The 27,191-nt window shown below is 43.7% G+C and overlaps 1 long non-coding RNA gene across 1 annotated transcript in view; it reads right to left on the bottom strand.

Moving 5' to 3' along the window:
* The window catches only part of LOC142468865 (uncharacterized), a 176,570-nt gene extending 156,436 nt beyond the window's left edge, over window positions 1–20,134 (bottom strand). Inside the window, exon 1 of the long non-coding RNA XR_012788892.1 lies at window positions 20,104–20,134. This is a non-coding gene — a long non-coding RNA (uncharacterized LOC142468865). The remainder of the gene's footprint in view (window positions 1–20,103) is intronic.
* Window positions 20,135–27,191: the final 7,057 nt, after the last annotated feature.

The following is a 27,191-nucleotide window of genomic DNA, read 5'->3' as shown; positions in this document are numbered from 1 at the left end:
GTATGAGTCCCGATTATGTACTTTTTATAAATGTTTGCAACATCTTTTCCCGGTTCACTCTGCTCGTTTATTTGTTGTTCTATGCTTATCATTGTAAGTTTGACAGGCATTTGTTGTGTGCATATGGTATGAGCATTTACTAGTGCCAGTAAGTTAGCACTATGCATATGCAGTATGTACATCAACTAGTGCCATTACGATAGCACTCCTCCTTTGTTTTCTGCACCTAGGTGTGACGATTCCTTCCCCTCCTTGTCCCTCTGTCCCATCTCCTGTCGGTCCCTCTGCCCTTTCCCACTCCTGTCCCGTTCCTTCTGCCTCTCTCCCTCTGCCTCAGTGCATGCCCTGCCGGTCTCGCGCACCCGCATGGTCCCCAAGCCCCTGCAGTGACGCTCTCCGTTCCCTGACTCCCGCGTTACCCACGTTACCTGTCCTGGCTGAGCCATCCACTCCTTTGCCTCCCTCCAGCGGGGTGCCCGCAGTGCGGCTCTCAGCGCACCTGGTGACACGGCCTATGCGCGTTCCCTCAGCTCAGGGAGGGTGCGTGCACACGCTCCTCCTCTGGGATCTCTCACCCTCCTCTCAATCCCTGCGGGCCATCTCCGTGGCACAGCCTGTGCACGCGCACCCCCAGCTTACAGAGGGCGCGCACACACGCTCCTCTTATCTGGCCTGTCATGCTCCTGGCTCCTCCTCCAAAACCCTGCAGGCCATTCCCCTGACTGCCCCTTCTGTCTCCTCCTCTTCTCTTCCTGACCTATCTCTGCTGTCTCCAACTTCTCTCTCTGCTCCTCCCCTCTCTCCTATTGGTGTGTCTTCCTTTATAACCTCTGTCTGTCCACTTCTTCCTTGCTCTGCATAGTTCCTGTTTCCCTGTGTATGCTGACCTATGCTGTGCTCCCTCTGTGTCCCTGCTGTATCCTGCTCCTGTGTTCATCTTGGATTTCCCTGGATTTTGACCCCTGCTTGTCCTGGACTAATCTGCTCTCTGGTACCCTTTTGAACCTTGCTATGAACTCTACCTCGCTTACCTCTGGCTTCCTAGGACCTGGCTTATACTCTGACGACTCTACCTTCTGGACCCCTGGACATTGGCACACGGACACGACTATTCTTATGCTGACACCATCAAGCGTTGCAAGTATAACTAACAACTCTATCTCTACAGGCCCAGCAACGCTATACCACACTCCGGGCTTGCTACTACTGCTGTGGGTGTGTGGTGTAATAACGTTCCCACCTCAGTATTGGGGTCTTGCCAGGTCTGCGGGCATACAGGCGTGATACTAGGGGAGATGACCATGATTATATGCATTCTGTTCCATCTGTGTTGCGTGATTAGCGATTGGTCCGAAGTGGGGGCGGGACAGAGGAGGTTTGCTACTAAAGCAGGGGAAAGACCATTAGGTCTATAGTCTCTTTGATAAAGCACCTCCCGCGCGAAACATGTTAGATTGTTTTTTTTAACTTCATGTGCCAATAAAGAAATCTTACTGCTACTATCCTGCCTGGCGGAGTTCTTTTTGTCTGTGTGACACCACTCGTTTCCTGTTCACCTGTATGGGTTTGGGGGAGATGTTTGGATGGCAGGGCTGTTTGAGTGTGGGGGAATGTGGTGATGGCATGGTTGTATTGTTGTGGGGGAGACATTTGGATGGCAGGGCAATATAGGAACTATATTGACAAATGTAAGGTACTTTGTGATGAATGGGTAATGGTGTCAGGCCTAACAGGATCAGACCCCTTAATATATGTGTGTCTGGGCCACTGCTCTAGCAGTGAGAGCTAAACCAACTGATCAGTATTTCCTCTCCACTGTCACAGCATACACACAGAGCTCTACTAATAAAATGATTGAACAAACACTTTGCTGGCCTTAATTGATTAACTTTATTGATTACAGACAACTAGTATATTCCTGCAGTTTAAGTATATCAGATTCCATCACATTGTGTATCAATCAAAATTTTACTATACATTTTGTGTATGGTTTTGTGCTTATTATGAGTGAAGAGATCAAGTACACTGTATATTGTAACTAATAATTTGGGGTGGACCTATTAAATTAATTTGTGATCCTCAAATCATATGATATTTCTAACTAAATGAGAGTAATTTAAAATTTTGTAGGTTTCCTTTTCTGGAAGCTCGTAACCTGCAGCCTGTAAATATCAGTGGGTTTCAAATGCTTCTAATACCCATCACAATCTCCCCCTCCCTGCAGACAGGACTCACGGGATGAATCAGGATTGAGACATTTCGCATTGTTGGAGTCTTTGCACCTCACTATTTTACCCCCACAGGTCCAGGCTCCTTTGTAATTGCATTTGCAGGCAGTGTTTTGCGCAGCTGTGACAGCAATACGGCAGCCCCCTGAGTGGTAGTTACAGTCACATCTCTCAGGGTAAGCGCCACAGTCTCCACCTCCTTGTAGGCAGGTGGCTAGCGATTTATCTGGGTTCTTGCATTTTGGAGCGTCAGTTTGTGCGCATGCTCTTATTTCTCCTCCGCAGGTCCAGCCTCCTTTGTATTTACAATAACAGGCCAAATTTGCAGCGGGCAGTTGACTGATAGTGCAGCCCCCAGAATGGTAATCACAGTCACAGGAGGCTGCAGCTGCAGTTTCAGGACCTACAAAACAGAATTATTGACATTTGACATGACTAGGTTTCCAGCACAAGATGAATAGATTAAACTGCTGGCATTATAGTGGTTGGAATAACAGTATGGGAACCGAAACGGGAGGAGCTGATGAGAAGCACATTCTTACAGAAATGCTCTTAACTCAAGTACTCCTATGATGGCATTTTTATCAGTTTATTTCATTAATAAATGTGTGTACAATCCGCACAATGTGTGTTTGTTCTGTTTGCGCTTCCCGTAAAGACTTACACACACACGTATATATATTTAGAACCATCCACAGAGGGGAACAAAATGTCGATATAGGTTAAAACAAATCTTTTTCTCACTTTTAATCAAGAGCCTGTGAGTTCCTGACATAGCAGAGGGGGAACTGCTGATGTGCCCTCCGGAGCTCCGCGTAGTATTGGGAGTGTGGGGGGCGGCCACCTAGAGTGTTGCGCATGCGCAGAACAACTAGGCGTGCATGCGAATTGGGAGAAGTGTGGTGGCCTGTGACGGTGAGGGGGTACCCATGCCAATAATAAAGGTATTATACCTGGCTGGCTGGGTGCCCCTAAACCATATTGGGGAATTGAGAAGTGCCAGCTCTGCAAACCAATGATGGCAGAAACACTGTAATTGTAATAAAAATGTATGTGTGTCTTACTATTACAGGAGTGTCAAGCAGCAGAGATTTCCCTACTTCAATAAAAACCAGAATAGTAAGACCGTGCAGGGGCATGAATTATATTCAAAGGTCCCCTGGTATATGCCCAAAACCCGAGAACCCAGATTGGGGATCAGATCTTCTCCCGCCAAGGTATAAGGGGGTGAGAAGTAGTCCGCTACAAAATGCCTAGGACTGTTTATATTATATTGGACATTCTCCTGCAATACTACCAGCGTCTTTGATCCCGCTTGAGCTACCCATGGGACTTTAGTTTACTTCACTGATCACTGGGGGTCCCATTATGGACCTACGTCATGTTGAGGTGATGTCAGAGTCCCACTCTGTGAGTGTGGCGAGTTGGAGGCTTTGCTGCTCCCTGACGGGCTTTGAGCTGAAGCAGATTGGATGGAGTGGGAGAGATTTGTTTCCATCTGTCTCTTCATTGTAACCTTTGTTTTGCTACTGCGTGACTGATTAACTTGCCAGCGTTGATTGGGTACCCTTGCTGCTACTGAATATACTGGACCGGTTACAGTGAATGCTGAAGGAGTCTCATGAAGCAAGTTTCTATCTTCCAGAGTGGTAACATCTACCCTAAACATGCCCTACTTATATGATTAGTCTTCCTTGTACGTGCAATCATTTACACTTGAATATTGTCACATTATAATTACTTGTTTACGCTATGAGAATCATGGGCTTTGTTGTTTTTCTATTTTACATAAGAGGGCGGGAATAATATTATTTATATGTTAAAGTGTATAAGGTAGCAGTGTTTTGCCTGTAAAAGTTAAAAGAAAAATTGTTTTTAAAGTCTAGCACTTGGCGGCATAGCAAGCGGATTTTAGCTAACTTTTGCTAGGAAGCTCCTAGAGCGCTGAGATTTGCTGTAAGCGTATAATGCTGTGCTCACCACAAACAAGGCAGGACCCCGGTACTGAGGTGGGAATGAGTAGAAACTCCAACCACAGCAACGGGGCACATCTGGAGAGTGGATGGTCGAGGTAGCCGGGTCAGGATTGGAGAGGTTAGATTAGTCTTGATACTTGGCAAGGTTAGAGGTAGGAGCCGGTAGAATAGTCAGAGTCTGATAGCTGTGGTCAGGGGTTGAAGCCAGTAGATCGTAGAGGTCCATAAGCCATTGTCAGGATTGGAGAGATGCGGAAGGTCAGAGGTAAGCCGTGGTCAGTAAGCTAGAGGTGCAGAGTACAAGGGCCAAGCTTGGTCGGAACACAGGAGATCAATCTGAAAAGCAAGGCAACTGTAGAGAAGGCAAGGCAAGGCTAAGAACCCGGATGTGGGAGAACAACGCAACTTGAACTATGCTCAAAATTATTCCCACGGAGTGATCGGCTGCAAAGATTAGGTATAGGAGTTTTAACCCTATAAAAAATCCATGTAGCCCATCGGGAATCAGTTCTTCAATTCCATCTAAAATTCAGATAATGTTTACAAGATTTCGTAACAAGACTAAAGACTTCATAAGAGCTGAGGTTCCAAGTACCAAAACCGCAGTGGCACATCGAATGAAGCAGCTCCGTCGGAGTGCACAGCAGTTGCAGGTTGCGTTGCTGCCCGAGGACTGATTCCAGCTTTGTTTGCAAGCAACTCCCGCTCCTGGGAAATTGATCCTAGAGTCTTTGTTTTTCAAGATTTCGTTTTGGGAACAAGTTATTTCATTTGCCCCCATCCCAGTGAGTGTATTTTCAGTGTAATTGTGTAACATATTGTGTATGTAATTGGTAGAGATAAATTTATTTTAACTCTTCGCTTTGCTCAATCATATGATCTCCGGGTATAAAGGTGTTAAATGTGCTGGTTTCCCGTGACAGGCTTTTTATCTGGTAGCAGCGGTGGGATGATTGAGCCTATGGTATAGCATCCTGCAGGATCCTATAGCATAGCGGGAGACTCAAAGATTGCGAGCTCCCAAAGCAAGAGTTAGCGTACACACGTTTCACAAGATCATGAAAAAATACTGTTCCCCTTGGTCACCTAACTTTGTGTATGCAGGTGAACATGGATAAGCGTTTGGGACGGTTCTGGTCCTGGGACCGTGCTTGGGTCGTTACCCGGTGTGAAAGTTATGGACTAACGATGGCTGGTCGGTCAAAGCTACATTTGAAGGAGGACATGGAATGGCATGAAGCTAGTATTGCTTTAACTGAGGTCAGCTAACCCATACATGCAGCAGCAGTGATCACACTTCAGCCTGGGGCGCAGGAGGTTATTCCAGCCCCAGATGGAGATGGACAAGGGGAGAGAGAGGGTGAAGGACTGGCGCTTGGGAGTGTGGGAGGGATAGTCCCATGGCTACTGGACCCGCCACCCCTGGCATCACCGCGCTTCTTGCATCATGGGGAGAGAGGGCTACAGCAGATGAGAGGATTTGGATGCTTGCAGCAGTACACAGTAACGTGTCCCCTCAAGCCCACCTGATCAACGGGGAACAAGAAATCCCCTAAGTGGATCACCAAATTTTAATAAGTTTGTGGATGACACCGATAAAATTGACAGATTTTTGAGTGACTTTGATATCCAATGCCAAAGATACCGGGTGCCACCACAGGACTGGGTGCTGTGATTGCACCCCTAATTGCCTGGAATAGCCAAAGAAACTCTGCAGGCTACCCCATCAGAAGACATGGATGAACTTAAACTTGTGAAAGCAATGCTGCTGATGCAGTATGCCCTCACCCCAGAAGCTTACCAGGGCAAGTTCAGGACAGGGGAACGATACCCAGGGATTCCTATGTCCTGTATGGGGACCGCATGGCATTGCAGAAGAACCAGTGGGTGGAGGATTGTAGTGCCACTAAGTGCCACCAAGTACCACACTTTAGTAGACAATTTTCCAACAGTTACTGTAGCAGTGTCCCTCAAACCTAAGACCCATGTGGAAGCTGCCAGGTTCGCTGATGAGTTTGTGACCAGTCGGTCTTTGATGGACGAGAAAGGGGCTCTCAAGAAACCAGCTGTGCCATCCAAGGGAGCCAAGCAGACTCCTCAGTGGATAACAACATCCCCAAACCTGCAGAGTTTAAACACGAGAGGAGATGCTATCTGTGAACAAAAGTGGATCAAATCAGACCAGACTTTCCAGACCATGCCAGGTCTGGTGGACCCCATCAGGGGCAATGTTTTCCAGCTGCAAGGCCGGTCGCCTGTGTGTGACTGACACACAGAGAGGAGCCAAGTACAGCTGCGGAATCAACCCACAGAAGGACATCCACAGAGAGATCTGCACTTGCTTCCCAGGAACCAGCAGCAGAGATGGGAGGACATGAGGTTTCACCAGTCGGGTTGCAATACAACGGTGTCCGGCAGAAGCATCTGCGGAGAGTGACCATCGGAGATCGCCAAGCGGATGGCTTGCTCGAATCCGGTGCTACTGTTACCCTGTGGAGTACATCTCCATATGGGTGCTTCTAAAACCCAAAATGATGGCAGCAATAGAGCTGATAGCCAGGATTTATAATGACCATAACCCCCATATATTGTGTATGTGAAGAAAATATTGCTCTCGATAAAGCCTAATAAATAGACCTAATATTAGTAATGGGGAACTACCTGAACCAAGGAAAATGGAAGCAAGCCCACATATAAGTAAACTGACCCCATAAACCAGGTCAGATGCCCCTGGGTCTATAGGCTGGAGCACTACAAAATTATCACAAACACAATAACAACATAAAGGGGCAAGGAAAATGAGTAAACTCACACATAAACTCCTTGAAGGTCTCCAACAATCTCAAAAGTGGTGTGCTTCGATCCAATGGGCAACAACAGGAAAAAAGAAAAAATGATAGCGCACTGCAAATGAAGGGTGGAGGCAAAAAGTTGAAAAAATAAAAATGCTTTAATAAAGATGCATAATAGCCTAAGCTAAAAAGAGAACAAAAAGAAAAAGGACTCCCCTAACGCGTTTCACGCCTAAGTGGCGCTTTATGAAAGGGTATCCTCCGTTTCAGAGTGCTTACCTTAAATAGCAGCCACAATGCGGAAGTCATTTCGCGCCAAAATCCATCCGTGACGTCAGATGGTAAGAGACCGGATAGTGAACTATGGAAGCCCAAAAGGGCAAAAACACCTCCGCATTGGGACGCAAAGTAAGGAAATCATTGACAACATAAAAATACAAATCATCTTGGTTAATACCAGCAGGATATAAAGAATCCATACTATTAATCCAGAACATCAGACTTGAGATGTTCTGGATTTAAAGTATGGATTCATTATATCCTGCTGGTATTAACCAAGATTGGGAGCTTATTCATTTTTTTATAGATGTAGATTATATTATTATTATGTTGATTTTTTCAGTTATATATAATCAAATGATTTTTTCTTGGTCACATTATAATTGATTTTTTGGTTTATTTATAAGTTTGTTATAGTTATGTATTTTTCTTAATTTCTTATATTAAATCACTTTATCTTTATTTATCATACTTCATATTATATATATTTTTTTTATACATATCTCGTTACATTTATATATTACTTTTTAGTCAATTAATAGATATTATTCATGTTATACATGGATATTTTCTAGTTGAACATCGATTTTATTATCATTTTTTGATGTCCATAAATATTCACATAATACTTATTATTACTTATATATACATATAATTTTTATATATATTTTTCTTTTTATATTTATATCTAGGTATATCTATTTGATTATTTCAAGGAGCTTCACTTTTTTACTTAATATGAGTATTGTTGTTATCTGCTATTTTTTTTATATGTTTTCAGGAAGGGTCACCATGGTTACCGTTGGTTCCGTTTTTTATATTTTATTTTCAAGCATTCTTATGTTGTTTTCTCTTTTTTCTTGTTTTAAATTATTCTTTATGGTTTATACTTTATCTTTCAAATTCATAATGTATATGTTGTTGTTTTATTTAGGTTTGGATACAGTATGTCAATTTTTGATTTGTATTTTTATGTTGTCAATGATTTCCTTACTTTGCATCCCAATGCGGAGGTGTTTTTGCACTTTTGGGCTTCCGTAGCTCACTATCCGGTCTCTTACCATCTGACGTCATGGATGGATTTTGGCGCGAAATTACTTCCGCATTGGGGCTGCTATTTAAGGTAAGCACTCTGAAACGGAGGATACCCTTTGATAAAGCGCCATTTAGGCGTGAAACGCATTAGGGGAGTCCTTTTTCTTTTTTTTCTCTTTTAAGCTTAGGCTATTATGCATCTTTATTAAAGCATTTTTATTTTTTCAACTTTTTGCCTCCAGCCCTTCATTTGCAGTGCGCTATCATTTTTTCTTTTTTCCTGTTGTTACCCTGGTCTGACCTGATACTGTCCAACCAGAGGATTTGTTCCCGGGCACCGGGATGCAAGTGACCATGCCAGACGGAGGAACGAGGTCTCTCCAGGTTGCCTGGGTCTTTTTGGATTGGGGTGCCAGACGTGGCATGAGGGAGTGCGACGGTGATGGGTTACCCAAGACGATAAATAAAGATATTTATGCCAGGCTGGGTGCCCCTGAGTCACATTATGTATCAGCTGTATAAGCCATGTAACAGGGTACCCCTGAATCACAGTGGGTAAATGTAAATTGTCAGATCTGCAGCCCACTAATGGCTGCAACCCTGTAATTGTATTATAAACTGTATGTGTGCCCCGCTAGGTATAAGGGTGCCACATTAATACTCTGAGTGCTGAAACTATTGTAATTGTTCGTGTGGGTTCCGCTAAGCAACCGCAAACCACATCATTATCAGGAGTTTCTTGTTCAATTAATGTGTTGGTCTGTGGCCCGTTAAGAAACCGCAAACCACATCATTATACTAAGTTACAATGTATGAATGCGGTCACAGTTATGGATTAGTTCCAAGTATCGCAACCGCCAACCACATCGTTATACTAAGTTACATTGTATTAGTGTGGTCACCGTTATGGAGAAGTTCAGAGTGTTGCAACCATGATTACCACATCGTAATACTAAGTTACATTGTATGAGTGCGGTCACAGTTATGGATTAGTTCCGAGTATTGTAACAATGTTTCATTGCCAAACCGCAAAGCGAAAAAAGGGTTTTAACTCTAGCCGCTTTTTCACACAGTAAAGACACAGGGAGCTAACTTAGGTTAGGAGTAAGCCAGCGCTATACAATTTGGTGTGAATGCTTCTGGGGTCCCAACAGTAAAGCAGTTATGTTTTCATTATTATTATCTGTGGCAGTGAGGGGTTAACAGGCCAATAATAAAGGTATTATGCCCGACTGGTTAACACTAAACCTGGTTGGGACTGAAAGGGTTAGATTGTATGGTCACTATAATGCAATATTTTCCCCTACACTATCTTTATTGTCCCTGTTTTACAGCTCAGATGCTAGCTGCAGTGTTATATGAATGTATGTGAACTGTGAAAATTGTAGCCACAACACATGGGGGAGCTTTTAGCTCTGTACCAAGTATTATTGAATAAGCGTGCCTGCGAGTAAGTTGCTGTCTTGAAGATGGTATCACTTTCTAGACCACAGATGTCGAAACCGCAAAGTCAATTGAATAAGTGGTCTGCGGTTTAGCTGAAGTACCTTCTTGCTACAATATATCCGGCTGTCTTGTTATTCACTTGAGGTGAATTGGTGGCGCGTGTCTGCGGTTACCAATCAAAGCATACACGGATACATTGTATCCCGACTTGTAACCCAGACCGATTATAGGTCAAACCGCAAACCACATCACAGAGCCTCTTCAATTAAGTGGATAACTTGTGCTAGGAAAGAGCTAGCACTCTAATTTTTGGAGTGCAGCTAGGTAAAAATGTACCATGAACATACATGTGGATTTTATATTTGTTGCACATACAGAACCTACATATAAAAATAAACTGTATTTCAATAGTGTTTTAAATGTAAAGGCAGGAACCCTTTCCTGTCAGCCTGGAAATGAATTCATTAACATGCCCATAAGTTATGGATGAATGAGCTGAGGGATTTTTCATCCCCATACTTCAAAGGGCTACCTGCTAAGTTGGAGCCCCAGTTTGTGTGCTCTTAAGGCTCAGGGCACATATCAGAGCCTCTATAACCATGGTTTGAGACTTGCCGTGTTCAGCTGTGGTATTTCCAGCCAAACCTTCACCACGCCGTCGATGGGGGTAGTCCTCATTGCTGACAGCTTCATCCTGTCGGCCGACTGGAAGGACAGGTGGCTAAGATGTTATTCATAGAATGGGCGGTATATAATAGTCACTTGGGACCCGGTGTCGCGCAAAGATGATCCATATATGCCATCCACGAGGACATGTATGATGGCGTCTGGTCCCACAAGACTGTAAGCGTCCGATGGAGGATGTTTTGTTGGGGCTTGGCATGGATGTTCTCTCTGAAGATGGGGAGGAAGTTTCTGCATACTGGACAATTACATTACACAAGGCTCTGCACGCAAACATTGGCTCCAGCATCTGCAGTTTCTACTCCTTTAGTTCCTGGATGCCTGCTCTGAATAAGTATCATACTTATCTTTATTCAACCTAAGATTCAACTTAATATCCTTACTTGTTATCTGGGACACTTTTTTAAAAATCATATATACAGTACCTATTTGGTATAAAGGGACTAATTGAACTGTTCATATTTTCGGCCATGTCTACATTCAAGTTTGGCTGTTTTCTTTGCTGCTTCACTCAATCAAGGGCACATTTGTATCTGTGCAGTAACTAATCCTTGGTAGTATTTTTTTCTGTGGTTATCTTTCTATGCATTATTTAAAACTGTGGGTTTGTTTTATTCCATCATCAACTTTGTTAGACCGGCCGGTCTTGCGGCTTTGAGGCTGATTGCATGCCAGTGACGTCACCAAGTGGCATCGATGGAGAGTCTTACATTGCCTGACATTCCCTGACGAAGTATATCATATATACGAAACATGTTGTATAGAAGAGGGCGCGTTCCAAACATCACCTACTAAGGTTTACTTGTTTATTGCCAATATCCATTTCCACACAGGACATTCTCTGCTGCCTCTGCTGGTGACCTGCAAAAGACGCGAAGTAAGACTCTCCGTCGACGCCACTTGATGACGTCACTGGCGTGTGTATGCGGACCTGGCGCTGAGGAACTGGGAAGGGAGCCCTTCTCTCCGTGATAGCGGTGACCATGTCTATACCTTGCGGCAAGGGTTCTCAATCCATTCGAGCGGAGGACACACAAGGACTGCCACACGGGAGTGCAGGAGGAGAATTGATCCGGTGATCGATACCATCTTATCCACTGTTGCAGAGTGCAGAGTGCAGAGTGGTAACATCTCCAAATACATGTCATGCTAATTATACTGATTTTTGATGTACGTGCAATACTCACCTGTTTCACCATTATAAATAATACTTCAATTACTACACCATGAGGTTTTTTGCGCTGTTTCTCTTTTTGTTAATGCTTGGAATGAACACTGTAGTTTTGCACATAGAATAGAAACAAGACATGTCGGTACCCGAAGGGTAAGTGACAGAAAGTGATAACACTGGAATTTAAATATATCTCAACCCACTTCAAAGGCTAACTAATTACAGTACCACAAAGATATTCTTTGAACTCTAATTTGTGAGAAGTGCTAAAGCTAACTCATTGTCAGGGCACTGAGAATATGACAATATGACAATAAGGCACATTAAAATGCTTTGTGTTCTTTAGTGAATCCAGCACACTTTTCTGTCACATGATTTTGTGGTTATAACTTCAACTATCTCTCAATAAAGACGCACAGGAATTATCTTACCTGAGACACTGAGCCCCAGCAGCAGGCACATAGTGGCAGAAAAATGCTTCACTGTCATGGTCACGATGAGAACGAGTCCACAGGTCAATATCTCTGAAAGAATAAGGGGGATATACCAGTAGCTGCAAGTTGTGCATATCCACGTGGGAAAATATCTTTTTATAAGCACTTTTCACGTTTCATTCTGCCTCTTCATGTATGTATATCTTTATTTATAAATATTCATTAATGTACATACAGTAGCGCTTCACAGCAGTAATACACGTGACAATTATATAAACAACAAATAATACAAATAACACATAATGGGAAGAAGCGCTTCAGATGTAAAAGTGACATTTAGGAAAAGGAGTCCCTGCCCCTTAGAGCTTACAATCTAATTCATATGCTAGTGGTTTGACCATAAAGGCTCAATATTTCATGAGAGAGAGAGAGAGAGAGAGAGAGATACAAGATATGCTAATTTAGTATGCTAATGTGATATGAAAAGTATATTTAAATTAGTAACAGAAAACCCACACCTCCTAAAATATTGCAATGAATAGCAGAGCAGGTGGGTTGTGATTCTATTTCTTATACACATATTCCCACTTCATCATTCAAGATACCAAGTATCTTACTGACTCAAAGGCACATAAATATCCAGTGTACAGTAGGTTTTATAGAAATGTAGGCAGTGGGGGGGCTGACACATTTAAATATACTGATCTTTGCATATCCCTATTTTAATTGTAGTGACGTTTGGGGAAATATATGTGTGAGAGCGAGTGTAAGTGTATACATATAGTTAAATAGTTACAAAGTAGTGTATGTGTGGTGTGTGTGTGTGTATACATATAGTTACATAGTTACAAAGTAGACAAGGTTGAAAAAAGAAATACATCCATCAAGTTCAACCTATGCTAAATTTAGATGACAGATACCCTATCCTATATCCCTGCTTACAGTATATTGATCCAGAGGGAGGATGATTTCTCAAAAAGGGGAAAATAAACTCTTTTCTCACTCCAAATATTGGCAATCAGATTACTCCCTGGATCAACATCCTTCCCATGTTTACTTATTTGGTATATCCCACATATTCCTTTCCTTTCTGAAAAGAGGTCCAATCTTTTTTTAAAGATATCTAGTGTACTGTATCTGCCATCAAAGTCTCCATGGGTAATGAATCCCATATTGTAACTGCCCATACAGTATAGAAACTGTTCCTTTTTTGCTGGTGAAATCTCCTTTCCTCCAACCTTAAGGGATGTTCCCGTGTCCTCTGTACTGCACTTGGGATGAACATTTATATTGAAAGCTCCTTGTATTGTCCCCAAATATATTTTTATATTGTTATCACATACCCCCTTCAACACCTCTTTTCAAATGTACTGTAAATAAATCATATTTAGCTAGCCTCTCCTCGTAAATCAGATTATCAATTGTTCTGTTCCAGGCTCACTGTGGTAAGTGCGTAGAGACAGGTAGTTTAACTCAATCCCATATACCTTATGGTATGGAGCAGCCTTCTTATTTACTGGTGTTTTTGGGGCACAAACTTAATGTGTATTTTGGAGGAGATTGGGTTGGAGTGTATATTGTATAGGGGGGGGGGTGCATGTGTGTATTTGTGTTGTGAAGGGTTGGAATTATGTATGTGTGGGAGGTAGAAGCATGTGTTTGTGTGGGAAGGTGGAAGTGTGTGTTTGTGTGTATTGTGTCTTGGTTGAATTCTGTGACGTGTACAATTTGTGTGTGTGTGTGTGTAGGACTGCTGAAATTCTATGTTTTTGGGTGAAGTTGAAGTGTGTGCGTGGGGGTGGAATTGCGTGAGGGGGGGGGGAGAAATTGTATGTGTGGGTCTGTACAACACAATAATATCAGCGCCTGATTACAAAACTCAAATCACCTGTGATCACTGACCCAATGACAGTCCAGCCCAGCCCTTAGTCTCCAGACATGATCCATGACCCAAGACAACCCGGGGTGGTGTTTTACGCACTTGCATATCACTGGTACCGGTGTGGACTCTCTTATTACCACCTGTTGTCCATGTGTACTGTCTAGAGAGACTTTGGAGACATTTGCAGTTCAGCGCTATATGCGCAGTGCACCTCTGGGACTTGTAGCCACGACGCATGCGCAAACCATGTCATCTGATGGCGGCGTACACAGCGGGTCTGTGATCGTACCAGCAGGACACGTGGAAGCGGTGTCTGAGGTCTGAAGAGACTTGTGAAGTTCCTCTCCTGCACTCTACCACGGAGGTTTACTGCAGCTGATGCTGCTGAATGCTGGTTACCTTCCACATTCTTGTGAGTAGGATTCCCATTTTAACCCTCCAGATTAAATCACCATTAGCCAGTGTCTATCTTATATTATGTTTTAAATGATTTTGTGTATCATATTCATTAAATGTCACCAGTATATTTTTAGCTATTCTGTGTTCTATGTTATAAATTTTTGTGTATATGTTTATTTATTTTTTGGTTTATTTACTCAGTGTTGCACTATGAAAATCTCTTTCTTGTATCCCCACATGTCATGAGACATCTATCAAGACCTTTGTGATCATGTCTGGAGAGTCAGGGCAGGTCTGTCATTGGGTCAGTGATCACAATAGGTGATTTGAATTTTGTAATCAGGTGCCGATATTATTGTATTGTGTTGTACTATTGGGAGTGATCTGCATCAATCACATTAATCAGGCTGCTTAGCTCTTCATTTAGGGTTTCTTTTTTGTAAGTGTAACGGGTATTCCCCCACCCAATCGCATATATAGTGTGAGTGTGGATAACCTATTGTTACCAGGTGTGGTGCTTTACCTGTTAAGCTCACGGGAGGGCTGAGCTTCGCCACGGGGAACCTGGGGCATGTATATTATGAGTAACCCTGTACTCGGTGCAGCGCCTCCACCTGCGATGGCTCCCACCAGAGGGGGAATGGTTCCTCGCAGGACACATACAATAACCACATACACTGGATGTGAAATAGCAAAGGGGCTTTACTGAACATGCAATGTACTTGCGCAACAATACTCTCTTTGCATAATAAACAACCAATCAGCAGGTGTCCCTCTCTAGAGGAGACACTAACTAGTGCGTCTCGCAGGACGCTACCCCTTTCACCAGGTGATCCCACCCCGTGTCCAGTAACCACATACACAATACGTCTCCCACCCCTTCCCCAGGTGATAGGATATGTATGACTGCGCAGTCACTGGCCCCGTGTGAATCTGATAGTATTGTTGGTGCACGTGATGAGGGTTACCTGCCGAGCACTCCAGTGCTCGGGCCTGCAACGGATCTGCGCAAAGGTTCCGCTGACGGATGAACACAGGAAACTACCGTCCGGGGCGATCCCACCCGGATGGTCTCTGCAGCAACAATGCTGATCTGTGCCCAGCCCTCTGGACGGACACGCAGCTTCTGCGGAGTCTCTAACTGACTCTAATAGTAAGGTGCAGGGTCCCTAACCTGGGGCCTGTCCCTACAACACTCAGCTCAGGTAACTCAGGGCTATCTGGGGCCTAGGAGGGCTGCTGGCCTAGTGCAGGGAGTCACTGCACCCTACCTCCTTCCCCTGGCTGCTCCTGGTCTTGACTAGCGTACTGCAAGCCCACAAAAAGTATCTAATCTCCCCTGCAGGAAGATGCTGCCGCCCTATTGGCTCCCTGGTATCATGTGGGGTGCTGCTGAGGCTCATGGGACTTGTAGTCCCTTACAAGAGCCTTCCCTGGTAGGTTAGCTTTCGCGCGCTTATCACTGCGCATGCGCAAGCTGTTTGGGGTCCTCCTGGCGCTCGGCTCTCACTGTGCATGCGCAAGACAATGCGCAATGGCGGCGCCCTGCACCGCGAGCCGCCGGGACTCGGCAATGTGACCACGGCCCGCGCACATCCCCGGCAACCGGCTGCGTCAGGGAGCAGCGTGCTGCTCGCGCACATGCCCCCACACCTCCCCGCGAACGGCCGCAGCAAGTAAGAGGAGGGAGGGGGGGCGCAACAGAAAGGGAGACCTGGCTACATCAGCACTTTCAATAATTATATTGATTAAGTTAAAGGCATTAGCGCTTTATCACACTATTTCATTTTTCAATGTGTGGGTCTGTGAAATGTTGTGTATGTGGGGGATGGAATTGTGTGGTTGGAGGGTGGAAGTGTGTGTGTTGTATGGGGGGTCAGAATTGTGAGTGTGTCTGTGAGTGTGTGAAGGTGGAACCATGTTTGTTTTGAATTGTGTGTGTGTGTGTGTGACTGGTGGAATTCTATGTATGTGGGGGGTTTAATTGCCTATTCTACAAAGCCCTGCAGAGAGGGACTGGGGAAGTGAGTTAGCCCTTACACAGGTATAGGCTGTTTATTTGTTTATTTTTGTGGTTTCTGCATTGTTTAATTTGAAAGGCTGATTAAAGCTATGGTTTTATTTCCCCAAATCTGTCTCCCTGGTTTTACCTCTGCACATGTCTCTTACAGGTGGAAATTTGGGGGGGTGGAATTGTGTCTGTGTGTGTGGGGGGGCGGGGGGTGGAATTGTGTGGGTGTGTGTGTTAGAGTGGGTTTGTATATTGTGGAGGGTGTGTGTTGGAATTGTGCACGGGGGTAACAATTGTGATTGTGTGTGTGTAATTTTGTGTGTGTGTGTGTAATTTTGTATGTGGGGGTTGGGTGGAATTGTGTGTCTGTGGGTGGGGTCGAATTGTGTGGGTAGGGTTGAATCATGGGTGTATATGTGTGGTGGAATTGTGTGTGTGTGTTTGTGTGTGCCGGGTGGTATGGTGTGGGTGTGTGGTGGTGAGGGGGTACCCAGGCCAATAATGAAGGTATTATTCACGTCTGGGTGCCCCTGAGCCATATTGGAGGTTTGAAGTGTCAGCTCTGCAACCCAGTTTGGCATATGCACTGTGTTTCAATATAGATGTATATGTGTGTGTTTTACTGTTCCAGGAGTGCTAACCAGCGGAGATGCTCAGGACATGAGTTTCAGGGATGATTTTACCGTAAAGTGTTGTCAGGGTTTGTTTGGGAAGAAGGGGGCCAGACTTGCTGGTTACCCCAAAACATGTACCCAGGATTCCTACCAGATTCCTGGGGACATTAAGACACAGACAACCGGACAAAATCCTCCCTAGGAAGCATTTTGCAGCTCATTGCCAGTACTCCCTGCTTCAGCACAGACCAGAACAGTAAGACTGGGCAGGGGGAAATCACATTCCAGGGACCCCGGTATATGCCCAAACTCCCAGAACTCAGGAAAGGGGTTCAGTGTATCTCCCACCAGGTATAACGTGTCGAGAGAAAAAAGTGTTTTTAAACTCAGCGACTGACAAATAAAGCCAGCTGTGTGCTAACTTTGGCTAGGAAGCTTCCAGCACGCTGAAACTTGCTGTGCGCATAGTTCAGGGAGAAACATGAAAACACCCATAGTGTAATTTTTATAAGTTTGTGTAAAAATTGATAAATGAAAGTCCCCCTCAAAAAGTTTATTTGTGTACAAATAGTGTATTTGTTAATAGTATAGTGAAAGTCCCCCTCAAATTAGGCCCATTTGGACTTTCATTCAGACCACCAGGGACCAGGAATTACTCATTTATTGTAGCCCCCACTTAGTATGCGTCTAGTGACTCACTAAAGCAGATAAGAATGTGCAGCTCCAGACTTCTAAGACGTCCTGCTGGCTTGGTGCCTGATGTCTGTAAAGCCTGGAGTTGAAAGGGCTCAGGTGTTACTTGGGGAGGGGATCATCAAGTACCCCCATCCTAGTGAAAAGTCCTGGCAGTTTAGCATATGGTGGCTAGCCCAGACTTGGTGTCGCCAGGGAGAGGGGCTTGGTCTCATATGCTAAGGAACAAAGGTGCTAGTTTGGCACATGCTCTTAGCAGAATGAGAAGCCCCCTCTGTCAGGTTTCCAAAGTATTGGCAACTCCAGGATAGGAGGGAAAAATTATTCCCACGGAGGGATTAGCTGCACTGGTTAGAGATAGAGATTTAAACTCCATAAGAAATCATGCAGCCCATCGAGAATCCGATTATAAAGATTCATCCAAGATTAATAAGATTCATGCAAGAACCCTTTAAGATTTCGTAAGGGTTAAAGATTCCAAGTGCATTAGAGTGGCGACCGAATGAAAGAAGCAGCTCCGTTGACATACACAGCAGTTGCAGTTAGCACTGCTGACCGCGGACAGTTTCAAGCAATTTTGCAAGCAACTCCCAGGAGTGGGAAATTGCTCCTAGAGTCTCTGGTTTTCAAGATTTCGTTTTGGGAACATTTTATTTCATTTGGCCCCATTCCAGGAAGTGTATTTTCAGAGTAATTGTTTAACATTGTGTGTATACCCATTCGTAAAATAAATGACAATTTATTTTATCTCCTTTGCTTTGCTCAATCATATGATCCCCGGGTATAAGTGTTTAAAGTGATGGTCTCCCGTGAAAGTGGTGGGGGGAGGGGGGAGGGGGGTGGAGGGTGGGAGTGGAATTCTCTGTGTGTGTGTGGTGGAACTGTGTATGTATTTGTGTGGGGGGAAATTGTGTGCTTGTGGCCATTGGGGGATTGAGCAAGAGGACGGGGGCATTGAAGGACAGAGGGGACTAGTACTTATAGTTATAAAATAACATTTACACATCTCTGTTACCCTACACGGCACATACAGAGTACAGGACTAGTAATTACAGTTATTAAATATAAATCTATTATATGTTAATATGGAATGTTGGACATGGTAATAGTGATACGACCTCATAACATTTTTATATTTCTCTCTAATCTATGTCACATAATCATCATCTTGCAGATTGTGGGGTATTTTTTCATATGGACAGTTTTTTTTTTTACCTCAGAATACAGTTTATTCACTTACCAGCTTATTTTGATCTCCGAGATATGTTGTAATGTTTTCTTTTAATTCATCCTTTTCCCATATTAGGACCAGACAACACTGGGACACCAGCTTAGCCTGTAAGTGAGTCAGATTGGCCGGTCACTGAAAGTCGGCTATCTCTTGCTCTGCTTTGGTATCAACTAAACATACAACAAAAGACAGGGGTGCCCAATGCTACATCCAATTGACAAAACATATATGGTAATAAGTATAAAGTTTAAATACTTCAATAATAATAATATTTTCTTGCTTATTTAGTTACAGTACTGTACACCCTTTGGCCAAAGCATCATAAGTCTGCATACCAACGTCAAGATATAACCAAATTTGCAGGTCCTTAGTGTTAGGACCTGCAAATTTGGTTATACCTTGACGTTGGTATGCAGGCTTATGACGCTTTGGCCAAAGGGTGTAACTAAATAACCAAGAAAATATTATTATTATTATTATTATTAATAAAGTATTTAAACTTTATACTTATTACCATATATGTTTGGTCAATTGAATATAGCATTGGTCACCCCTGTCTTTTGTTGTATGTTTAGTTGATACCAATGCAGAGCACGAGATATCTGTATTTTAGTGGCCGGCCATTGTGACTCACTTACAGGCTAAGCTGGTGTCTCAGTGCTGTCTGGTCCTAATATGGGAAAAGGATTAATTAAAAGAAAACATTAAAACATATTTGGGAGATCAAACTAAGCTGGTAAGTGAATAAACTGTATTCTGAGGTAAAAAAAACTTTAGACTTATTATCATATATGTTTTGTCAATTGGATGTAGCATTGGGCACCCCTGTCTTTTGTTGTATACATTTGCCACGCTCATGAGCACTCCTTTTGACATAAATATATATAATGTGGTGGGTGTTGGAGTTTGAGCTAACTGGGAATGTGTGTGTTAAATCAACTAAACATACTCATCATTTTCAGCTCTTTGTTTAAAAAAAAAACATTTAAGGTTTTACAAAGGAGACATTTTTTCAAAAATAATAATATAAAATTGTATTTGTCCAATTATTGCTTCAACGATAATTGCCAAAGAATTGAATTTGAATTGAACTGTCTTCATAATATTTTTTTTTTCATATACTAAATAAAGAAACTATTTGTCTTCTATAAATGAAAGTGAGTGTGACATTCAGAACAGTAGATCTATTGTTTATTATATATTTGTAGACATGTACAGTGTATATTACCTTCAGCTTCTGTTGCTTGTCTTTCACTGGCTCCTTCGATTTCAATGTCAGTAGCAGTGTCTCATATTTATAGTCATTTAACATGAAGACATGTTTGCTCATTTGTTTTAAATTTGGCAATTGGCTACATTTTTCACTGGATTCACAAAAATCAAGTTATTAATGTTTATTGTCCTAGTTGTATTGACATTGGCATGAATGCTGAACATTGTTGCATGCAGGGTTCATCAGGAAAAATTGGAACACTCTCACATAGAGAATGAGTGGCACTTGCAATAAGGCATATTTATTCAATTCGAATAAGTGCTGCTTTTTGTACAGATTTCCATTTCACCATATCCATTAAGCCCATGTCCAAACTGTGTGATAACTGTTTTATTTTTAATGCAAATTGATAATGTCTATGACATTTTATGAGATCTGCACATTTGGTGTGCAAATGATTTCCTCCCAAACTTACAGTATATTACTGTACATGTTAGACCTTCAAAATTTAATTTCGAAATAGCTCCCATAGATACAGTAGAATTATTTTAGAGGCCCTATCTAATTCTTCTTTGAACTTCGTTTTGGGATCACACTCAGTTCTTTGTAGCACAAAGGATCTCTAAGTTGCTTATAGGCCTCATTTTCGCTGAGGATTTTAGACAATAAAACAATATTGTCCCCATTATCAGCAGACTTTATTTTGATTGTTTTGAGTTTTTTAAAACTCTCTATTCCCATCCATTCTGATTTGTCCAGATTAGTATTACCTATCGTGTCTAGTAGATTTAAAATTGCCTAACCAACTAAATCAGGGAAAACCTCTATTTGGGAAGAAGTTTGAATTGGAGGACAAAATATTGATTTTGGCTTGATATGCCTAACTACTGCGAGTTCATCCTAGAGAGACCCATCACTCTCATCCATTAACGAGAGCATATCCCAGAGTTTTCAGTGGTCAGTAGATGTCCAGCTGTACATATCTAATTGATTTGCAGGATCTTCATCTGATTTGCAATAGTGTTTATACAACAGAAGCTACCTACAAAATTTTTATAAAGTCCTTGATCCATTCGAACTTGTCACAAGTATTAGTAGGTGAGAAAGAAAGTCCACATTCTAAGGCCTCGGACATAGTAAGCGCTTAGGTGCTGCTGCTCGCTCTTTCTTGCTGCCGCTCGTTCTACCAGGAGCTTTTTGCTGTCCTGGCAGAGGAGACAGCAAGCGCTTGGGAGGCGGGTATCACTGTGTGTGTCACTTGGTAGCCGTCAGTGTGTGTGTGTGTCACTTTGAAGTGGTCTGTGTGTTTGTGTGTCACTGGGGAACCTGTGTGTGTGTATATGTGTGTGTGTGTGTGTGTGTGTGTGTGTGTGTGTGTGTGTGTGTGTGTGTGTGTGTGTGTGTGTGTGTGTGTGTGTGTGTGTGTGTGTGTGTGTGTGTGTGTGTGTGTGTGTGTGTGTGTGTGTGTGTATTATATAATATTTTAAAAATTAAAAAAAAAGACATGTGAGAATAAATTATTTATTAACATTGTGCAACTTTGATAAATATATTCGCGAACACACACGCACCACACAGACACATACACACTGGTACACACACACATACACACACACATACACACACGCATACATGCACACACACACATGCACACACACACATGCACACATGCACACACACACACACGCACACACATGCACACACACACACACACATGCACACACGCACACATGCACACACACACACACACATACATGCACACACACACACATACATGCACACACACACACACATGCACACACACACAGACACACACACAGACACAGACACACACACACATATATACATACACACACACATATATATATAATCACACACACCACCTAGTTGCCACCACTGCTCCGGGACACAACCCCTTCCTCAAACTCCCCCCCCCCCAACGACCACGCAACCCCCCCTCCCATCTCCCGCACGGGCAGGGAGGCAGCTACAGTGATCAGGGCAGAAGGGAGACACATCTCCCGCTCCCCACCCCCCGGCGGCGCAAGCCCCCTCCATCTACCGCAAGCTGACAGCCACAGGGATCGGACAGAAGGGGGCACATCACCCGCCCCCCCCCCTGGCGGCGCAACACCCCTTCATCTCCCACACGGGATTACAGCCACAGGAATCGGGCATAAGGGGGCACATCACCCGCTCCCCCCCACTGGCGGCACAAGCCCCCTCAATCTCCCGCAGGCTGACAGCACCGCACATCAACACACACACACACGCCTCCTCCATGCGGAGGTGTGTGATACATTTCCCTGCTCTCCTTCCAGTGGTTGCCGAGGCGTCACATGAGCAGAGTCAACGTGTGAATTTAAAATTTCACTGTCGGCTCTGTTCAAGCGCGCCTCAGCAAGCAACGGAAAGCACGCGCGAGCCCCTACTAAAGCCGCTTTAATTGCGGATGTAGGGGCTCAGTGTCAAGCTTCAGCAAGCGAGAGCATGCTTAAGCAAGCAAGCAGTAACCATGCCCTGGGCCTAACACAGCAGTTTGAGTGGTAGATAGTACAATATCAGACAAATTCACATATGTCAATTTATCAGTATTCATCGTTAACAGGTTTTCTTTTGGCTTTTGTATCCAAAGGTGCCATGGTCGCGAAGACTTCTTGGTCCCCTTCTCGTGGGTCTCCTTGTCCCCTGTGGCCTCGACCTTTGGATAAAAAAGGGGGACGAGAGGATTGAATGGTATCTGACCCAGCTGGTTGTGCATTTTCATAGTCTGATGAATCAATATCAGAAGTTTTCATCCCCATTGACATAGTGGGAGAAACATTTCTAGATTCTCTTACATACCATCTTTATGACAGAACAAGTAGTGAGGGCAGATTCCCATTTATCTTAAAGTTTTAAATCAGTAAATGGGAAAGCAGAAAACATCTGAATACAGAACCTCCTTGGAATGAACTTATTTTTGAGGTATCTATCTAATGTAGTTATATTCCACCATGTGCGTACGTGTTTAGTGAGTAAATTTGTAAGTGCCTTAATTTGGTCATCCCCTGAAACATCTAGCAAGGGTGTACATGTAGCAGCAGATGCTGCATCAACACAATAAATTGAGTCAGCGCTAGCAAGACGCGGCTATTCATTATCTAAAAATCCATAATAACTTTAAATAGATTAAGTGATTTGAGCAGGTATAAAGAATGACACTTAAATCACAGAAAAATGTAGAGAATATCAGATAACTGCATCAAAAAATCACTAGAAATAATAAATTACCAAAAACCACAAAATATAGCAAAAAATGCCAGTGGTGATGCTAAAGAGAAAGAATATATCAAAACACAAAAAGAAGAAAACTCACATAAAGCACTTTGATAAATAATGAATGTACAAAAAGTTTGCTAAAGACCAAAATTCAAAACAAGAGAAATATGATAAAAAAAGACAGATTAAGACCAAAGCGGGGACCAAAAGAAAACCGCATAGAACATAAATCAACAAAACCCAAAAGTACAGATGCAGCTACGAGTATCCGAACACTGCTTTAAAAAAACTAATGGCCCATTGGACTAACACAGCAAGGATTCCGGGTCAGTTTTAATGGGACTGCCAGGGACCCCCGCTGTGTTAATCCAATGTGCCATTAGTCTGTCTGCAGAAATGTCAGAGAAATGTTGCCGCATTACTGGGATATTGCCCCAGATTTTCCAAGACACGTGTTCGGATATTCGTGGCTGCACCTGTATAAACAAAAAATGTAAGAGACATAAATATGATTTGATGATAAATTACTGACAATAATACAATGGAAAAAGGAAAAATGCCCTAACACAGACAATGTGAACTAAAAGTTCCTATTGAAAGTAATGACCTGCAGGTCTGAAAAGCACACGTGCAAAACCGATGATCCAGATACACATGTCAGAGCAGAAGTACACAAAGAACTTAGAGGTGTGATGTTGAGGTGTTAACCAAGCTCACAATAAAGGTTTAAGCCGGTTTGGTTACCTCTGATCCATGTATTGGGGTCCAAGAGTGTCATGTCTTGAGCCCAGTGATTGTAAGTGCATTTTGTAAATTATGCGACAAATAATTTTGGTGTTTTTACCTTTCCAGGTTTGCTAGCATGAAGAGATTGCTGGGCTATGAGTTTCAAGAGGGGTTAAGCAGAGAGTGTCTTGTCAAGTGAGCCTAGCTAGTCTGGGCCCTGAGTTGCTGGATACCCAAAAAAATGTACCCAGGAATCAGGTCGGAATCCCGGATTCATATAGGCACATTGCTCCGGTCAAAATCCCTCCTTGAAAACAGTTCCACGACTCACCATCAGGCTTCCCTGCTTCAGCACAGACCAGAAAGGTAAATGGGGCATAGAGATGTGAGGTGTCCTTGAACATGTCAAGGGGCCCCTAGGTGAAGGGGAATATAATGCTAAGGTCACCGAGAACCTATATAGGGGTTCTGGCGTACTCCAATCATACATAAGGTTGTGAGGTATTTTTTATGTCTGTTTTATGTGTGTGGGGAATATGGATAGTACTGTAGGAATAAAGGTGCAACTTCTTATTCTATTCCCCATAACAGCAGACTTAGAAAGTTCAAAGTGTATATTTTTATTAAACGATGTGTTTTAAAAGTTATAGGCTTGTGCGCAGTCGTTTGAGGTGAGACTTTCAGATCCAAAGTTCTGAGAGATCATTTGTCTACCAAGCTTGGTGCCAGCAAGTCTCCTCAGACTCTAGACATGAAAGCCTCAGAGGAGTTAGCCTCAAGTACTCAAGTCCTGGGGTGACTAGAAGTCATTGGACCACCATTTTCTCTAACCCAGACTTTGAGGAACCTAACTCAGTGGATGGCTTCTGCATGACAAGTGGCAGAGGTGTCAAGTTGGCGCATGCCCTTGTCAGATTCTGAATCCACAATTGCCTGGCTTCAGTATATTTGCAGTGCTCTGATTGGCTGGCAAGATTGTTCCCACACTCGGATTGGCTGTAGTATTTCATGAATGAACTGAGGAATACTATAAGAATCTCTCAGCCAATCAGGTCCTCAGATTCTCACAGATTCTTTTTTTTTCTCATTGTTCTTTTCATTGATTTTCAAACATTGCATTTAAACATGCCAGATTTAAACTCATCTTTCCAATTTTCAATGTTTAAATTATACTTAAAAGAAAAAAATATATAAATAAGTAAAAAGGTCTAAATCAGATGCTCAAACTTAACACTGTAACCCATGGACCCCGGGGCAATCGCAGATCAGCCCCCCTACGCTGTACTAGTGTCTGGCTACATGTCTTAGTGTGGTGCATACCTGCTGGCAACAGGGGGGCCTGAGTCTCCCGCGATGGTATGGGGGATTACAGGAACAGGTTTCTGAGGTGGATGCCTTCGTTCTCATCTAGTGGTGCAGCGCCTCCATCTCTAGTAAGCCACAGGAATGCGGGGTGGAATCATTATACAGAGTATTCCCACACAGGGATGAGAGATTCCAGTCTCACACGGTTGTCTTTCTTTAAATAGCAGCAGCAGCTCTTTATTCACAGCAGTGATAGCAGCAACAATGGCAGTAGGATCAACAGTCAGGTACAGGTTGTCTACTCCACTTAGACTGCTCTCCTCCAGGATGGTATCTTCCCTGCCACCACCCTGGATCAAGGGCACCCAGGGTGTGGCTAACTCTTCCCTCACCCCCTAAGCAGGGTGAGAAGCATTGGTCAACCTTACTAACTATAATCCCAGCAGCTCTACTAAGAGGCTGCTCCTCCTTCCCCAACTGTACTCTCCATACACTCCTAACTCTAACTCAGCACTAACTTCTCCACACTAAAAAGGAAGTGCACTGCTCTATATGATCTCAACAGGCACCGCCCCCTGTGTCTCTGCCTACAACAAAGGGTCAGGTGACCTACATCCACCACTCAGAGCAGTGCTTGAAGTGGGGGGAACCCATGATAACTCCTGGCAACCTGCCCATACCAGGTATTACACCAGGAGGAGGATAGAACGATAGCCCTATTTCTTACCAGGGCTACACTCTCCCTCAGGTTGAATCCAATGGTCCCCACTTGGACCTAATTTGCTGTACCATCCTGCAGGTGAAAAATTTGTGGATTACAAACACAATTGATTAGTGAGTACACTTCAGACTGTCACACCCAAGATGGCGAATACATAACATTGGGTACCTCCCAACATGGAGAACCCTAACTTAATAATAATGGCGGGGATCAGGCTTTCTCACTTCCCGCCCATTATGATCCACAACCTTAACATAGAAGGGTTGAACAGACCCATACTCTGGTCTGTACAGGACATTGTGCATGTAGATATTCCTGCCTGTTCTTCAAGCTCTTATCACATCACAAATCTTCTCCTCCTTCAAATAAGCGGTCCTACCAAACTTAGTTCTTAGGTACTCAAGGACTGCTTCTCGGAGCCTCGGAGTCTCTCTTGTCCTCTATTTCCTGCAAAATGGGCTCTGGCATGTATGGGAACTCATAGCCATGGGCATGGGCGTCCGCAGGGGGGGGCAAGGGGGGGCGCTTGCCCCCCCCTGGATCCTGGGCCGCCAATATGGGGGAACAGAGGGCACTGGCGTGACAGGATTTAGCGCGCTCTTCTGCAAAAAAAAAAAACCTCCCTTGTCTCCTGATTGGCTGGCGCGTGTTGGCACGCTGCCAGGATTTTTTTTTTTTTGGCCCTCGCAAGCCCTATCTCAGCGGTGCGCAAAACTGTGGGGCGCCAAATTATTTAGGGGGGGGCGCAGCCTGTGCGGCGAATCCTGGGGGCAGAGCAGAGCAGAGCAGTGGCGGGCAGAAACTCCGTGCTGCTGCTGCTGTTGTTTCCCTGTGCTTGCAGAGGGGGCGGGGCGTCTCTGCACACAGACTCAAGCCCTCCTCTTCCTACACCTCCAGTGTTCAGCAGCGTGGGGAACCGAGCATGCAGTACAGGTGTGTGTGTGTGTGTGTGTGTATATTGGTGTGTATAGTGATGTGTGTGTGTGTGTGTGTGTATAGTGATGTGTGTGTGTGTGTATAGTGATGTGTGTGTGTGTATAGTGGTGTGTATAGTGATGTGTGTGTGTGTGTGTATAGTGGTGTGTGTATA

Source organism: Ascaphus truei, chromosome 1 (assembly GCF_040206685.1).
Source record: "Ascaphus truei isolate aAscTru1 chromosome 1, aAscTru1.hap1, whole genome shotgun sequence".
Classification (NCBI taxonomy): Eukaryota; Metazoa; Chordata; class Amphibia; order Anura; family Ascaphidae; genus Ascaphus; species Ascaphus truei.
Note: the sequence above shows the minus strand (reverse complement) of the source record. Positions and strands in the feature narration are given on the sequence as shown.